This window comes from Spermophilus citellus, assembly GCF_964194105.1.
Source record: "Spermophilus citellus genome assembly, chromosome: 6".
Lineage (NCBI taxonomy): Eukaryota > Metazoa > Chordata > Mammalia > Rodentia > Sciuridae > Spermophilus > Spermophilus citellus.
Window position 1 is genome coordinate 33713960 of NC_138187.1, and position 18865 is coordinate 33732824.

The window sequence follows — 18865 nt, forward strand, 5'->3', positions numbered from 1 at the left end:
ACATATTCCAGGTACCATGAGTGTAAAGACGAGACACAGAACTTGGGTTACTTCAATTCTGTTCTTTCACGCAGCTGCTGGAGTTTTGATTTGTGTTTAAAGTTTGAAACAGGAAGCTGATATGCCAACTAGGAGGTGGGAAGCTTTTATTGGGTGTAACTTTCAGTCTGCAGGTAACATGTTTTGCTGAATTTGGGTATCAATAACCATAGGGACATGTTCTTCTCTCCTAAATTATTTTAGAACTGAAAAATAAATCTAGTCAACACTGTTTATATAATTGTTACTGGAGACATATCCTGGAACAGGGATGTGTTAAAAATAATCCCATTAGTGTTCCAGGTGTTTGGCACACCAGCCCCCTGGAGAAATGACTTGAGACTGGGCTCATGCTGCAGAATGTAGACCACATAGCCTCCCAATGGGGGGGGGGCGGGGAGGAGGGGGTGCTCCTCAGACACAAGGGCTTCTGGGTGTACGCCAGGAGCTGAGGGAGGAGGAAGTGGGGACTCACTGCTTATTGGGCTCACAAGGTCTTTTGGGGTGATAAAAATATTCTTGAACCTGGATAGAGGTGGTTGCACAACATTAACTAAACATCACTATTTTTTCTTTCTTGTACTTTTTTTTTTTTTGGTGGGGGTGGCAGGGAGGTGAATAACAAGGGACTTGGAGCTCTCCATTACCTGGAACTACAGTAGGTGCACCCCCACCTCTGGCTGAATTAATTGGCTTTAAGATTGTTAATTTTGGGACATGAATTTCACCTTCATGAAAGAGAAGAAAAGAACCCACATGGATTTCCAAGAAGAGGGACAACCATCAGGACAGCCACCAAGAGCAGGGGAAGAGACGTTTCAACCATGCCTCTTCCATGCGTGATGGTGAGCAAAAGGGAAGGTTCAGGAGTGTTTGGATGGGAGGCCGCTGGCCTGGGGAAACTGAGGCAGTGAGGGAGAAGCCAGGCATCCTGTGTGATTAGTTAGGAGAGCATCAATGGCTTCTCCACTTGGTCCTCAGTCAGAGTCCCTGGCCAAAGTGGGGAAGCTGTCAGTCATTGATCTGGCCCTGGCCGTTTGGGGCAGATGGGTGCAGAGGCTGTGTTTGGCTTCCTGGGCTGGTTGGGGCAGGTGTGGGTCAGAGCCCTATTGTCCTATAGAGTCTGATGGCTGTTCCTTTGTATGCTCAGGCTCTCAGAGGGAAATGTGAAGAGTAAACACATTTGAACGATGCAGCGGGCACCTGAAAGGCCAGGTGCACAGAGCAGCAGCTCAATCACACAAATACCCAAACCCGGGCCCAAGCTCCTGGGTGCCATGTGTCAACCCCACAGCCCTCTGCTTGGAGCCTGCGGTCCCAGCAGGATGGAGTGAGGTATTTGTGGGACTAATCAGTGTTACAAACACATGGATGCCAGGGTATTATCAGGGCTCTGCGTCCTCTGGTCCCTGCCCCTTCCTTCCTTTCTCCTCTTTTCACATCTTTACTGGCCAGGACCTGCCTGCAGGAAGTCCTTGGGGCCCTGCCCACCACAGGCCCTAATTTCACCACTGCAGTGGCCTGAAGCCAGAGCCAGGCTTCCTGCTGCTGGAGGAAGACACCTCAGAAACCAGGCGACTTCCCCATCCCAAGGGGCTCCAGTTAATGTGTATATAGGGATGAGGACACCAAGAAACCTTGGGACCCCACAGAGGGGCCTGAAATGGGGTTGGACATACTCAATATCTCTTCAATATCTCCCAAGAAGACAGGGGGACCCAGGGCCCTTGGTTTGGTTACTCTAGAGGACAAAAATCTTGCATGGAATGAAACCTGAAAAACAAGCCCAGCCCCACACTTAGGAGGGCAGCACACACCGGAAATGCCAGGGACATTCTTCTGTTTTACCCTTGACCTAGAGATAATGGCTCCTAATCTCAGTTCTTGAAGAATGTTCATGTGAGATCCTTAGGAAGAAGGCAAGAGCCAGGAACCAAGTGGTGATTTCTCAGCAATTTCCCAGGATGCCATAAGGGAGAGGAGGGGAACCCCAAACCCAGCACCAAGAGCCAGATGTAGGGAAAAGGATAGCCAGGGTGTGGGGGCAGCCTGGATCCTGGTACGGAAAGGGGCTGACTCCCTCCTGCAGGGGAAGACACGGAGTGAGAGGCAGACGTGGAGGGCGGAGCTTAATCCAGGCACAGCCAATCAGAAGGTGGGAATGAATGCTGAGTGACAGCCGGGCCTCTCCAAGGCTCCTCATCTCCTTGGTGCCCTGTGGCACAGGCCTCACCATTTTTCTTCTCCCAGAGATCATTCTATATTTAGCTTAGGCCCTAATTTCAATAACTGGCATCCTTATAAGAAGAGATATGAGGAGAAGGACATGCAAAGACAGAGGCAGAGATTCGAGGGATGCAGCCATAAGCCAGGGACTGCAGGAGCCACAGGAAGCTGCGAAAGGCAGGAGGGATCCTTCCCTGGAGTCTTTGGAAGGAGCATGGCCTTATCCACACTTGATTTGGCCTCCAAATTGAGAGAATCTGTTTCTGTTTTAGGCCTCACTTTGTGGCCATTTGTTACAGCAGCAACAGGAGACTCATACGCTTACTGTCCTCCATGTGTCCTCCCTAACCCCACTCCAGCACCCAAAGGATCTTCCAGGTCATAACCCTTGCTGTATCCTTCCAAGGTGCAGAATAGAATTCACCCTCCTTCCCACAGACTGGGGCTCCACAGGCTCTGGGCCCTGACCTCCTCTTACTCCTCTCCTCCCTTGCTGAAATCCAACCATCAATCGTCTTCTCCTTGAAAGCTTTTGCTTCTAGAAACTTCTGTTTCAAGAAAAGTCACCAAGCTTGTTCTCCACCTCAGGACCTTCTCGGTTATTGCTCCCTAGGTGCCCTTCCTCTGGGTCAGTGGATCTCAACAGGGTTGATTTCTTTGGAGGGAGCATGGCCCTGTCCACACCTGGATTTGGTCTCCAAATTGAAAGAATCTGTTTCTGTTTTAAGCCTCCCTTGTGGCTTAAAACAAGTCTCTGTAAAGACTTAGATATTCGGGAGGCTTCCCCTGGCCAGAGATGCTGCTCATCATCCTGGGACGCACACAAAGAGCCTCACCAGAGAGAATTATCCTGCCCCAAATGTTCACAGTGCCCAAGTTCAGAAACCTGGTTCTAGATCTTTCCATAATCCAGTCTTTCTTCCAGGCCTCAATTGAAATGCGACCTCCTCAAACAGACCCTCCCCAAGCATCCTTTGCAAAGTGGCCCCCCCTCCCGTCACCCCCTTCTCTAGTCCCCTGGGCGTTCTTCTTCTTGGTCCCCATTGTCATTAAAAACCCTCTTGCTTGTTTGTTTGTTCTTGTTTGCAAGCCTCTTCCCCACCCCCACCCCTGCTAAGCTATCCCCGTGGATTTCACAGCCACTGTGGATGGAAATTTTTACTGTCTCGCCATCTCCCCGCCAATCCTCACCCCCACAACCCCCAGGGAGTCATTAATTGAAGGTTTGTTCTTTTCCATTTTGCCAACAGATACTTCTCCCGGTCTCCTGGGTCTTGGCGAGGAGGTGAGCTCCGCAGGCTGGGACCTGCCAGAACAAGCTTCCATCTTCCTGGTTTCACTGGCACTTTCTAGTCTTGCCAGGGCTGTGAGGGCAGCTGTGGAGAGGGTTGGCCTGGCTTCGTGCACAAAGAGGCTGGGGCTGAGGCTGACGCAGCTGGGCCCTTGTCCCTGAGCGCACCTGACTGACTGGGTTTCCTCCTGGTCTAGACACCGCCCTGGACCGAGGAGAGGCCAGACGAGGTCCCAGTAGATCTGCACCTCCACACTTCAGAACTAAGGTGTCAAGATGACAGGAGATGGGACCCTTAGGGACTGATGCTGTCTCTCTGATATTCACCTGTTGAAGCCCTAGGATATCACAAAATGCCACTGTAGTAGCCCGGCAAGGTGGCACATGCCTGTAATCCCAGTGGCTCTGGAGGCTGAGGCAGGAGGATCCAGAGTTCAAACCAGCCTCAGCAACAGCAAGGTGCTAAGCAACTCAGTGAGACCCCATCTCTAAATAAAATACAAAACAGGGCTGGGGATGTGGCTCAGTGGTTGAATGTCCCTGAGTTCAATCCCTGGCACACTCCCCCTCAAAACAAAAAAAATGACTGTATTTGGAGACACAGACTCTAAGGAGGTGATTAAATTACAATGAGGCTGTCAAACTGGACCCTAACCTCCTTACAAGAAGAGGATATCAGGACACAGACACTCACAGAAGGATGACCCTGTGGATTCGAGGAATGAGACAGCCAAGGAGAGGGGCCTCAGAAGAAACCAGCCCTGTCCTCACCTTGATCTTGGACTTCCGGCCTCCAGGACCCTGAGACAGTACCTTTCTGTTGTTTAAGTGATCCAGTCTATGGTACTTTGTTATGGCAGCCCCAGAAAATGAAGACAGGGGTCAACGTAGGTTCTATCGCCTTTCTATTCACGTACTCCCAGGCCCCCTGGTCTTCCTGAGGGTCACGTTTGCTAAGGTCTGGATTTGGCTTGAGGGTGTGCCCCACATGCTCATGTGATAGAAGGGTGGTCCCTGGAGGGGTGGCGTTAAGAAGTGGGGTCTGGTGGAAGGTTGTTAAGTCATTGGGAGGGGCATTGCCTTTGGAAGGGACCCAAGTTAGTTCTCTTAAGAATAGGTTGTTATTTTAAAAAGACCAAGAATGGTGCCTTCCTAATTTTTGGCTTCTTGTCTCCCCATGTGATCTCATCCACATATGCGCCCACTATGATGTGAGCCACCCTGTTGTAAAGCAGCCAAGAGACAGACCCCTCACCAGAGGCCAAACAGATGGGGCCACCCAATAGATCTTGGGTCTTCAGGCTCCAAATCTGTGAGCTAGATAAACCTCTTTTTTTTTTTTTAAATAAAGTATCCCACCTTAAGCTTTTTGTTATAGCACTGGAAGATAATTACAATATTCTTCATTAATTTTGTGGAGATAGTAAGGCTGTACCTACTTTATAGAGCTCTTGTGAGGTAAATGAGATAGACTCCAAGTTTCTCAAGCACTCCAAGCTTTTGCTCATGATTCGATACATATTTGTGTTGTTTCATTCTCACAACGACTCTTTGAAACAGGTTCTCTTGTACCCATTTTAGGACACTAAGGCCCAGAGAGATCAAGTAACTTGCCAAAGATCACACTGCTGGTAAAAACAGTGCTGTGATTGTGCCTGACTCTAAAACCTGGGTATTTAACCATAAGGTATGTGAGGTACCTGGTGTGCAGGAAAGGCCAGTGATTGTGAATTCAATTCTTCTTTACCATAGCCTGAGCGACATAAGTGTTGGTTAGCTAAGGTTTGAACATATTCTCCAAATTTCATGTGTTGGAAACAACCTCCAGATTCACATGTTCATAGTATTTGGAGGCAGGACCTTTGGAAGGTCATTGGGTTGTGAATGCTCTGCCTTCATGACACATTAGTCCATTCATGGATTCATTATTGCAGGAGTGACTTTGTTATAAAACTGCACTCTCTCTGGCAACTAAGGAAAGAGAGTTCTGTCTCGCTATATGATGCCCTCTGTTTCTTTTCAGACCCTCACTAGACACTGGGCAGATGCTGGCACTACACTTTTGGCTGTCCCAGCTTCCAGAACCATGAGCTACTTCAACCTATATTCTTTATAAATCATCCAGTCTATGGTATTCTGTTATAGCAACAGAAAATAGACTAAGACATGGATAGAGGACGTAACTTTAGTACTTATTAAAGGATCACATCACTCAGAACATGGTGAATTCAAGTTTGTAGACATTTGTTGAATACCTCATATGTTCTTAGCAGTATTTTAAGTGCTAAAAGGACAGGCTCTGACCTTAAAACTTGTAATTCATACCCCAAAATTTTCTGCAAAGCAGAAGAGTATGTGGTATAAGTTAGCTATTGCTGCATTAACAAATAACTCTTACATATAGTGGGGATGACTTTTGTGGCTCTATAATTTAGGGTAAGTAAAGCAGGGACAGCTTGCATTTTGATTTTTTTAAAAAGTTTTTTAAATTGTGACAAATATACATACAGTAAAATTTATCTTTTTAACCATACCGTTTAGTTGCATTAAGTACATTCACAATTTGTGAAATCATCACAACTATCCATTTCCAAAATTTTTCATTATCCCAAAAAGAAACTCTGTCCATAATGAACAAACTCTCCGTTCTTCTCTCCTTCATTGTTTTTGCTTCTTATTTTATATGTGTGTGTGGCTGTATGTGTGTGTGTGGGTGTGTGTGTGGGTGTGTGTGTGGGTGTGTTCCTTTCATGATGGGGTCTTGCTATGTTGCCAAAGCTGGTCTTAAACTCATGGGATCAAGCAATCTTTCGGCCTCAGCCTCCTAAGTAGGTACAGGTGTGGGCCACTGTTCCCAGCTTCTTTGCTTCTCAACATCTGGAACCTCAGTTGGAATTTGGGGAGGCAAGGGCAGTGGGAGATGCCGGAGTCATGTCATACACTACCGGATGAAGCAGCTGATGCCTTTAGTTGGAATTGTCACTTAGAGCACTTTCATATGTGGCCTCTGCATAGAGCCTGGACTTCCTCCAAAAAATGGTGACTCAATTCCAAAGCATCAAGAAAGAAACAGACAAGGGGCAGAAAGCACCAAGCAGAAGCTGGGTCCTTTGGTGACTTAGTTGCAAATGTCACAGAGCATCACTTGGGCTGTGCTCTATTCTATGAGAAGACACAAGACCAATGGCCAGACTCCTGGGGAGGGTACACAGACTTCACCTCTCAAAGGAGGCATGTCATTTAATCTGCAAAAAGAGCAAAAAGGACAGGTAAATGTACCTGTGACACCATCTTTGGAAGGGACAATCTGCTACCCGCAGAGAGACTGAATGCATTAGTGCTGAGAGATTGCAAGTCATGAAAATGACCAGGGACAGATGCCGCTGAGCTTAGAACCAGTGAAACTGGAGCTTAATAGAAATAGAGGATTTCACATGGTGGGGAAAAGGAAGCAAAGATAGTTAACACTGACTAGAGAAGAGTACAGGGATTCACAATTTCTTCATAATACCGATGGCCAGAGCTGAATGGGAGAGACTTGGGGTGGGTGGGGCTCATCAGAATGATGCATTGGCCAGTAGAACCACATGCAAATCCAGCATATGTGTTTTCGATCCCCAGAGCCACTAACCCAACAGAGAGTCAATATGTTGGTGCGGGGCTGGGGATGTGGCTCAAGCGGTAGCGCGCTCGCCTGGCATGCGTGTGGCCCGGGTTCGATCCTCAGCACCACATACCAACAAAGATGTTGTATCTGCCGAAAACTAAAAAATAAAAAAAAAATGTTGGTGCATTTAGAATCTAATAAAGATGGCCCAGCCAATCAATGAGAAGAGATTGGGTACTTTTAAAAAATTTTTTTAAATATTTTTTTTTTTAGCTGTCAATAGACCTTTATTTTATTTATTTATATGTGGTGCTGAGAATTGAACTCAGGGCCTCACACATTAGGTAGGCAAGTGCTCTACCACTGAGCCATAACTCCAGCCCCGAGATTGGGTACTTTCATAAATGACTCTGGGTCATTAGTTAGCTTATTGTGGATAAGAATACAATCAGATTTCTTAGTCCTCACTTGATGGTATTAAAAAAAACCCTCCAGTTGAATTCAAGAATTCAATTAAAAATATGAGTCATCAAGAAAGTAAGCATATCTCAGAGGGTGTTTACCTGACTCTAAGGAGGGAAAGGTCCAAGTCAACAATCAGGAGAGGGTGTTCTCTATGCTGTGGTTTAGGAAAGAAAAACATCAGGAACCTCCCCACCCTCAAATCTAATAGTGGAGAATTAATCAAATAATTATTGGGTATATTCATATGCTGACATGTGGTTATTAAAAATCATGATCTTTTTATCTTTGTGGGTATAGGAAAACACTCATGATGTAATAAATGGAAAAAAGTGGGTTATAGAATATTTTAATTATACCATGCTATGTTTTTGCCGCTATAATTGTAACACTGGCTGAAGTTCTGATTACTATGTGTTCAGCATGATGCTAAGTACATTATGTGCATCATATCATGGAAAGCCACCCAAAGACCCTTCAAGGTAGATCATTACTATTCCCATATAATGATAGGTCAGAAGAGCGAGGTGTGGAGAAACTCATTCATTTGCTCAAGATGGCAGCTAAGAATAGGAGCTGGGGTCCTAACCCATGCCCACCTGTTTCCAGAGGTAATGCCTGAAAGTTACTCTGAGGTTATGAATTTCTGATTTGTCAAGAAACCAATTCCTCCAAAATGCATGTAGAAAGGGGGCTACTGGAAAGAGGAGGACCCTAATGCTAGCTCTGATTATTAATGCCTGGCATGATGAGATGATTCTCCACATTTTCTACAGATGGATGTTACTTTTAGAGTAAAACACATTTACAAAACAATTTTTATAAAAGAATGGGCCAATAGAGAGGTCCACACTGATCGCTTATGAACCCCACTTTTGTCTCAGGGTCTGCGAGTGACCTGTCACCGAGAGCTCTGGGGGTTCCTATAAAGACACAGTCACAATCAATGCCCAGAGCAGTGGGGGACACCAGGAGGCGCCCTGCAAACCTTGGTCGGTCAATGACAGCAGCCAAACGTGAATGACAAGACTGGGGCAAGGCTGGATGATGCTCTATGGTGGGCAGCTGCAGCCAGAAGGGACCTAGAGGTCCCCACCTGGGGACGCTTCACAGAGTGTGCCATGGTTAGGAGCAGGACTTGACGACTGGTCCAGCCAGACAACCAAACCTAGTTGCCATGGATAGTGCTGAGTGGTGGTGGTGGGGGAAGCCAAATGGGATCCCGGAAGTGGGGAGCTGTCCTCATCTCCCTGTCTGGTTTCGCCCCCCACCCCATTGCCTCCAGTCCTGTCGCCCCGCAGTCGTGGCTTTCCCTGTCTTTCCAAGGATCAGGGTGGAGAGGACCAGGTTGGACAACGAGAGACACTTTACACCACTAAGTTGTTGTTTTAAATTATGGAATGCCAAACTTTCAGAAAAACACAGGGAGTACAATCAATACTAATGTATCCTCCACCCAGAATTAATGGTATATAGTAATATTTTTGCTTTATGTGTTTCTGATTTCTGTCTTAAGAAATCCCTTTGCATCCCACCTAGATCTTATTCTCCTGAGGGCAACCCCTTCCCTGAGGTTGTGCTGTGCTTTCACACTTTTACTCCCTGAGTGGGTTGCCATAAACAGTAGAGAGTATGGCTTCCTGTGTTTTTTTCTTTCTATTATTATTATTAGTAGTAGTAGTAGTACCAGAAATTGAACTCAGGGGCACTCGACCACTGAGCCACATCCCCAGCCCTATTTTGTGTTTTATTTAGAGACAGGGTCTCACTGAGTTGCCTAATGCCTCGCTTTTGCTGAGGCTGACTTTGAACTCGTGATCCTCCTGCCTCAGCCTCCTGAGCAGCTGGGATTACAGGTGTGCGCCACAACGCCTGGCAGCTTCCTGTGTTTTCAAATGTGCATTTTTACAATGTGCAGTTTTCCAATTCCTCACTCCCAGTGTTATGCTGCAGAAATGTATTTATATATTTATTTATTTATTTATGTGTCATGTTGGGAATTGAACCCAGGGCTTGGAACGTGCTAAGCAATTGCTCTACCACTGAGCTATATCCCCAGCCCCCCTTTACTTTTTTGAGGCAGAATCCCACTAAGTTCAAATATGGTTATTTGAATTGTTTCCCTTTGTTTTTTTTTTTTCTATTCCAAACAATGCCTTGATGAACATCTTCCGATCTTGCAGCTGGTGTTCCACGCAAGAGATTGTCTCTGTCATATGTTAAGAAACACAGTTTCTGAGCATCCTTGATTCACTGGAGATTGTCAATTACTCTGTAAGTTCCTGAGGCAATATATAGCCCACCCGCAGGGAGGAGACCCCCGCTTCCCCCTTGTACTTCCTCTTGGGGTGGGAGGCTAGGCAACAGCAGAGGTCACAGTCCTCTCCTAAACAATTGGCCCTTCCCATCTTTACTCCAGATTTTCCAAAATGACTCAAGGTTAGGAAAATGAAAACAATGGTCATGCACTGGGACAAACATTTGCAAAATGCTTATCAGATAGAAGACTTGTATCCCAAATATACAAAGAACTCTTTAAAACACAACAATAAGGAAGTAAACAACCCAATCAAAATATGGGTGAAAGAGCTAAACAGATACCTCATGAAAGGAAGCATACAGATGGCAAATAACACATGATAAGATATTTACATGCCACGAGGGAATTGCAATCAAAGCAATAATGTGCATTACAATGGTGAGAGTCTTCGAACTGATATCATCAGTTGCTGGTAAGGATGTGAAGCCACGGAATGCTCATTCACTGCTGGTGGGAATGCAAAATGGCGCAGCCACTTGGGAACACAGTGTGGCAGTTTCTGGAAACGACTAAGGTGTCAGGATACAGAGTCATTTAGTACAGAAATACAACTGATTTGTTTCTCTGCTATTTTTTTTAACTTATCCACTAGGACAGAAGTAGACAGACCATCATTAAAGGAGAGTTGGATTGGACACTGGTTGAGTGAGAAGATAGATGTGGCGAGGGCTGTTTTCTGGAGAAAGGTTGAGTGTAAACGGGACTCCAGGGCCTGGGACCTGATTTTGAGAGATTTCTCCCCATTAGTGGCAGAGGACTGAACCCCAACAAGCAGCACTACACAGGGCACTGCTAAAGTGCCTCGGGACATCCTGTGTTTGGAGTCCTTACCACTGAGTCATCGAATCTCCCCAGGAGCAAGGGAGACTCTTAGACCTATGTCCATCTCTCAGTCTGTGCAGCACGGGGAAGTTGTCTCTGTGTCCCCCAACACCTGGGCAGTTACACCCAGCTGCGCTCCAGAACTCTGCAACGTTACTCTTAATCCATTCTACTGATCAGCTTTTATGTGGTGTCCATTTTCCTCTATTTAAAAACAGGGGGAAAAATGAACACCCATATATATCCAGTTGGCCCTCTCTATCCGTGAGTTCAGCCTCTGCAGATTTAGCCAACTAACTGCAAATTGAAAATATTTGAAAAAAGAAATTGTCTCTACTGAGTGTGTCCAGATGTTTATCTTAGTATTCCCTGAACAGTGCAACATAACAACACTTACATAACGATTACATTGCAGCAGGTATTATAAATAAGCCAGAGATGACTTAAAGTATACAGGAAGAAGTGCATTGGATATAGGCAAATATTATGCCATTTTACCTAAGAGGGTGGAGCATCCTCAGGTTTGGGTGTCTAAGAGAGGGTGGTCCTGGAACCAACCCCCCTCCCGGATACTAAGAGGCAACTGCATGTGCGTAAAGGAGGGAGTATTTCTCCAACACGGAAGCCACTAGTTCCATGTGGCTAGTCAAATAAAGTACATGTAACTGCAGATATAGCTCAGTGGTGAGCGCTGGTCCAGCAAGTACGAGGCCCCGGGTTCGGTCCCCAACTCTGCAAAAACAACAAAACCCAAATGAAGTACGTGTTGATATGATAAAAACCCAGTTCCTCAGCCTCACCAGCCACATTCCATGGCTCAAGTGCATTGCCAACAATTGGGACAAAGTAAATACTAAATATTTTCATCATTGCAGTAACAGGGCTGTGAGATCCTAGAAATAGGTTGAATTCTCAGCTCCTGTTCAAATTGGAGGGATGGGACAGCTCTCCACCCCATACTGCCTGAACCCCCAGCCTTGTGCAGGTAGGACACAAATGGGGGAATCCCAGAGAAACCTCACAAACACATGAACTGGCAAAGAAGGACTGGGCAGACCAGAGCAGCCCAAACTCGGCTGGGAGGGGCAGAGCACTGTCAGTACCTGTCCAGGCCCGGGAGTGACCGACCAGGAATGTAGGTCTCCAAAGAGCTCAATTGCTGAAAGATGCCAAAAATCTCTCACTTGCTGACGCAAATCTCCACCCTCTGGAGAAGAGGCCACTGTTTTTGCGTTTTCTCGGCTGCAGCCTGTAGCTTTTCTTACCCTTGCATAAGCCTGTGCGTCTCACACTACATTTATATCCCTCGGACCAAATTAAAATGCTTGAGATCCATTTGTGAGGTCAGAGCTGGAGGCTCCAAAGTGGGGGCAGCAGAAGCTTTGCAAAAACAGTAGCTGATACTTGATTCTTGAAGGGAAAGCTCTGATTTGGAGCTGTTGCTGACATCTCTGGTGCAAATACTTTCAGTGTTGGCTTTCAGGTAGATAACTAGTAGGATAGGATTCCCGTAGAGATTGTATGTTGGATATTAGAACATAAGAGGGTGAATGTGGTGGAAAAAGAGAGCCTTTGGGGACAGACTGAGAGTCCCAGGTTTGTCCAGATTCTTCTACTTGTCAGCTCAGGCAATTCCTTCCACTCCCTGAGGCTCAGATTTCTCATATAGAGAACAAGGATAGTAATGGCTCCTGGTTCGTTGAATCAAGATGAGGATGAAATTGGGGACAGTTGCAATAGTCCTTTGCAACTGCTGCTTTGGACTGCCTCCTATCTTTTCACCCTTATTAGCAGTACCCCAAGCTTCCCTTAGAATATCCCCCCAAGGAAACTCAGTGTGTTTCTGGCAGGCAGTCTTCCTCCACCTGTCCTCACACCCCTCAGACACCAGGAGGAGCAGGAGGCCTGAGTTCATTGGGACAATCACAGTCCTGTGGCAGTGATTAGTTCACAGATGAGCCTGTGACCTCAGATGGACCAATCGGCAAAGCCCAGAATCTGTTGGGTGGTTAAAAGTGTGCTCCTTCCTGCTAGCTGTTATCCCAGAAGAGTGCAGAACCCCATGAGCTGGTACATTTGCCTTATGATCACAAAGGGAAAACCTTGCATCAGGCGTAGTGGCGCACGCCTGTAATCCCAGCAGCTTGGGAGGCTGAGGCAGGAGGATGGCGAGTTCAAAAGCCAGCCTCAACAACTTAGCAAAGCCCTAAGCAACTCAGTGAGACCCTGTCTCTAGATAAAAATACCAAAAAGGTGGGGGGGGCTGGGGATGTGGATCAGTGGTTAAGTGCCCCTGGGTTCAATCCCCAGTACCAAAAAAAAAAAAAAAAGGAAAACCTTCAGGCACCAATCCCAGGAAGCAGAGATGAGATGTAGATTCTGGTGAAGTTGTGTGTATGCTTGATCAAGCCCCACCTGAATTCCAAATGACTTGTATGTGTCCACAGAACTGGGTAGATTTATTTTCACATAGTTCTGGAAGCTATAAATCCATGATCAAGGGGTCTGCAGGGATGATTTCTCCCAAGGCCTCTCTTTTGTTTTGCAGGTGGCTTCTGTCTCACTGTACCCGAACGTGGCCCTTCCTCTGGGCACATACATCCTTGGTGTGTGTTTCAGTCTCCCCTTCTTTTGGGGACACTAATCAGATTAGCCAGGGTTTATCCCTATGGCCTCATTTTAACTTAATTATCCTTTTTTTTTTTTTTTTAAAGAGAGAGTGAGAGAGGAGAGAGAGTGAGAGAGAGAATTTTTAATCTTTATTTTTTAGTTCTCGGCGGACACAACATCTTTGTTGGTATGTGGTGCTGAGGATCGAACCCGGGCCGCACGCATGCCAGGCGAGCGCCCTACCGCTTGAGCCACATCCCCAGCCCTTAATTATCCTTTTAAAAGCCTTGTCTCCAAATACAGTCACATTCTGAGCTCCCGGAGGTTAGGCCTTCAACGTATGAGTTGTTTGGAGGAGACATACCGTAGCCCATAATTCTGCAGCTGCTATAATGAAATATCACAAACCAAGTGGCTTCAAATAACAGAAATGCATCATTTTGCAGTTCTGGAACCTCAAAGTCCAAAAATCAGTCAACAACAAGAACACAAACGCCACGTTTGTCTTGAAATCAGGTAGGTCACGTTTCACACTGGGAAATGCAGATCCAGGTGGCAGCCCTGGGTGTCCAAGGTCCAGGGAGTATACCTTGGCATGACCCATGCAGAGAGCGTCCACACTGATTAAGCCACCGGCAGCAAAGAAGAGGACAAAGAGAACTTACCCGTTCGATCTCTGCCACCCTCCAGGGCCCACCCAGTCTCTCTACACCTGTAGGCGTATTTTCTCGAAGTTCTCGTCAGCACAGATACAACTTTGGATTCTGCTTGTTTCGCTCAAAATTAAGTCGTGGATTTTTTTTTTTAAACATAGTCCTGAAGTCCTCGTGGCTGTTATTTTTAAGAGCTGCTTACCACTCCATCTGGGAGATGTACCATCATTTATTTTGCCATTCTCCTACATCGTGCCCTGTTTTATTTATTTATTTATTTTCTTTAAAAAGGGGACCGGCCAACAGAACCCTCCAAGGACTCCTTCACCACCCCTAGATAAGGACGGAGACCAGACTTCTCTTCGGGTTGGGTAAAATTCCTTTTTTTGATACTGAGGATTAAACCTTTGGGTGCTTAACCACTGAGCCACATTCCCCAGCCCTTTTTTATTTTTTTATTTTGAGACAGGATCTCGCTAAGTTGCTCAGAGCCTCACTAAGTTGCTGAGGCTGGCTTTGAACTCGCGATCCTCCTGCCTTGGCCTCCAGAGCCTCTGGGATTACAGATAGTGTGCCACCGCACCCCGCTCAGGTTGGGTAAAATTCTTTACCGCACAAGTAACTCTTCTGAGAAGCCAAAAAGACGAACAAGCCCCTGCGTAGGGAGAGTACAAGAAGATGGGCCTTCATAAATGATGATGATCGTTCCGGAAGACAGATTGATGTTCTTGTACTTTATTGGGGGAAATAAATAGGAACAGACTTTGGAAGACCATTTGGAAAACTATTTATCCACCTGAAATGTCAATGGGCAAGTTCTTTGAAACAGCACTTCCACTTTTAGTGAAGGAGGTCACCTGACCAATTTGCAAATCTGGATGTTTTGTGCATTGAAGTTTTATTTAAAGTAGTAAAATAATGAAAACAGCAGACATGTGCATTAATAGGAAATTGGTTGAATAAACCATTGACTATGATTGCTTTGAGTCTAGAGATCAAACACATGGCTTTCAGTCATGATCAATCTTACTCAAAATAAGAAATATAAATCAAGCTGGGCCTGGTGGTATTAGACCTGTGATCCCAGTGACTCTGGAGGCTGAGGCAGGAGGATGGTGAGTTGGAGGCCAGCCTTGGCAACTTAGCCAGACACTCAGTAACTTAGCGAGACCTTCAGTAACTAAAATTTTAAAAAATTAAAAAGGATTTGGCCGGGCGTGGTGGCCCAGAGGCTCGGAGGGCTGAGGCAGGAGGATTGCAAGTTCAAAGCCAGCCTCAGCAACAGCGAGGAACTAAGCAACTCAGTGAGACCCTGTCTCTAAATAAAATACAAAATAGGGCTGGGGATGGGGCTCAGTGGTTGAGGGCCCTGGGTTCAATTCCTGGTACCAAAAATAAATAAATAAATAAATAAACAAACAAACAAATAAATAAATAAATAAAAAGGGACAAGGGATGTAGCTCAGTGGCAAAGTATTCTTGGGTTCAACCCCAAGTACCCCCAAAATGTGTGTGTGTATACTAAATTTATATACAATTATATAAGTATAGAGATTAATATACATTAGGTAATATATATTATGTAGATACACATTTATATATTAATAGAATATATAGGTTATTATGTATTATAATAATCTATATATTCTATTAATATACCTATATTAATCTATATACATAAATAGATTAAACAAAAATGAAGCAGTATTTTCTCACCTCTCAGATCGGCAAAGATAAAAGGTAGCATGTTATTGCTTAGAATGCAGGGAATGTCGGCGTGATTGATGGGACCGTCGCCCACGGATGGTGCAAGCCATGTTTGGAAGACAATTTGGCAACAGCTATCAAAACAGAAAATGCTCAGGCTCTTGATATGTCAGTTCCACTTCTGAGAATTTCTGCCACAGACATACCGGGATGAGGATTCAAAGACCTGAATACAAAGCCCTTTATTGTGACATGATTAACAGCAATCAAGGTGGGGTAAAGGCACGTCGTGGTCGGTCACATAGGTTATGCGGCACCCATCCACCGGGAGGCCGTGCAGCAATTACTTCTCGCAAGAAACATTTCTTGAGCATCTCTCCTTACCGGGCGTTATTTTAGGGGCTTGAGAACTAAAATAAGGTCCCTCCTCTCCCGGTGCTAAGGCTCTAGTTGGAGGAGACAGAACACTTTTCTAAATGTTTGTAATATTCATGCGGTCAGATGTGCTAAGAAGAAAAATGAAGCAAGGTCAGGAGCAGAAAGTGTTGTGGTGTGTGCTTGTGTCCTATTTTATTGGCCAAGGAAGACATTTCAGATGACGCTGGGGGAGACAGCCCAAGGAAGTGAAGTGATCCACACAGGTATCTGGGGAAGTGTTCTAGGCAGAGGGAAACAGCATGTGCAAAGGCCCTGAGGTGGATGGGGGTGATCCTGGATACCCCAGAGAAACAGCCAAGTGGTCCAAGTGACTTGAGGAGCAAAGTAAGAAGAAGGGGGAGGAGGTCAGAGGGATGTCAGGGTGGCAGATCACCAGGGGCCCCGTCAGTAAGATTTCATGGCTGGAGGATACTGGTCTGAGCTAAGGTTTCCACAAAAAAGCAACAGCAACCACTTTATTCCAATGGGATTCATGTGTTATACAATTCATCTATCTAAAGTGTGCCATTCAACGGATCGAGGTGTCTTACATCATTGATTTTTAAATTTATTATGATTAGCTATTAATTTATGATCATTAGCTATTAATAGCACTTTAGCTATTTTTAAGAGCGCCCTCCTTGGCGTTCCTTGCATTCGCTGGCTGTGCGACCACCACCGCAGTCTATTTCCAGAACTTTGTCATCGCCCCAGAGACTCTGTAGCCACCAAGCAATCACACGCGGCCCCTGTGCCTGGCCAGCGCGTGACACCCTCCTCTCTCCCAGCTCCATGCGGGGCCTCTGTTCTAGGTGTCGCCTACACGTGCATCCTGCTGTGTCTGGCTCCTTGGGCGCAGCATCCAAGGTCCCTCCCTGGCATAGCATGAATCAGAATTTATTCCAAGCCTCCCCGGTTGTTTCAAGAAAACACATGGCTGCGGTGTGCAGCCCCGTGAGGTGGAGGCAGGGAGAGGAGGAAGCGCTGGAGTCCAGCAAGGCGGTGACAGCTGCATCCAGGAGGTTGGCACCAGGAGGCAGGGATGGAGGAGGTGAGAACTGGAGGTTGATGGGTAGACTTTGAAAGTGGAGCAGGTGGGATGCGTAATAGGGTTGGATGGGCGGGGGCAGAGAGCTCTCTCTGACTCTGAGAGGATGACCCAACCAACAGCCAGGAGACAGGTGGCTCTGGAGCCATCCTGGCTGAGTTCAAGTTTAGCTCTGTTTCTCATTTGCTGTGTAATCATGGGCAAGTTCCTTGACTTCTCTGTTCCTCATCTCTAATAATACATAAATAAATAGTAGGGACTTATTTCATGGGGTTGTTATGGGGATTAAATGAGGGAAAGCACTTAGACTGGCCTCTGGGTCTAGTCTACACACTCTACACATTTGTTAAATAAAAATAAACATGTAAGTCCTTGTCGAAAGTGGCTGGGCACTTTGGCACATTGGTTCCCTGAGGCTAGTCACTCCTCAGAATCAGAGAGGATATCTTAGGGGTGCTGAGGGGTTGGGGAGAAAAGGTGGGACCCTTTCAGCCGGGTAGATGTAATGTGAAGTCCACAGGGGTGGTCAAAAGGATAGGGAGGCGGTAAGCAGGTCTTATGAACCAAATATTGACCCCCAAGCTAGTCTGCTGCCCCAGAAGCCACTGCACCGAGATATAAAAGGGTTAAATGAGGACAAAGAAAATACCCTGCTTTGCAGGCAGGTGGCACAGGAACAGCACCCAAAACGAGGGATGCTAAGTGGAAACATAGACCCCTGGTAAGAGGGTGCCCGGCAGAGACGAGGAGACACAGCCTCCTCCTTGCAGCTCTCCCTCTGGGGGGGAGGCGCTCCTGTCTGGAGCAGATGATGAGGTCGCAGGGCGCTGAGTGGGGGCTGACCTGGGGGTCATGGCCTGGGGGAGGCTGGGAAGGCAGTAGGAAGGCACTGTGGGGAGCCCTGGGCTCGGTGCACCCCAGAGAGGTCTGCCCTGAGGAGGGGGCATGACTCTGGGTGACCTGAGGCCTCTCTTCAGGGAGTCAATGGCTGAGGGCCACTGTGGCAGCTGTCCCTACAGGGAGGGAGTCAGTCCCTCACTCCTGGACAGGGTCATGGTGCTCGCCATCTCTGGGGACTGGGCGGCCCTCCCTGGGAGTGTGGGAAACCTGGGAAAGGGCAAAGCACCCAGGGTGCCATCTGTCCTGCCAGTCTTGTGTCCTCCGGTCACACTCCTTTCCCTGAAGAGGTCTGGGGGTGGAGGCTGGGGGAGGCTCAAGGATGGGCAGTCAGAAGCCACCGATCCTGGGTCTGTCCTGGGCCAGGAAAGGAGCCCCCTGTGCATGGCCCATCTCAGCCCCACCTCTCCCCTCCCGCTGCCCAACAAGCAGACAAAGGCCGACTCCAGAGCCAGCAGCTCAACCTCCCAGGGGCCAGGTGGCCTCCAAAAAAAAGGCCCTGCCTCCGCCTGTGACCAGCTGGGTTCCCCCCACCACCTAATATTGACAAAAGTGCTATCAGCACAAGGGTAGGGATCTCTAGGGGGGTCCAGGTCCTGGTTCCCGGAATCTCAAGCAAAGAACTGAGCAAAACCTTGGCAGGTTTATTAAAAAGAAAAGAACATTCTGGAGAGAGGAGTGGGCCAAGCTGCGAAGTAGCTCCAATCCTGTCTGCATACACCCTGGAGCTTGCTTTTATTGGGCTTCTCCCAAGGGTGGACCTGGG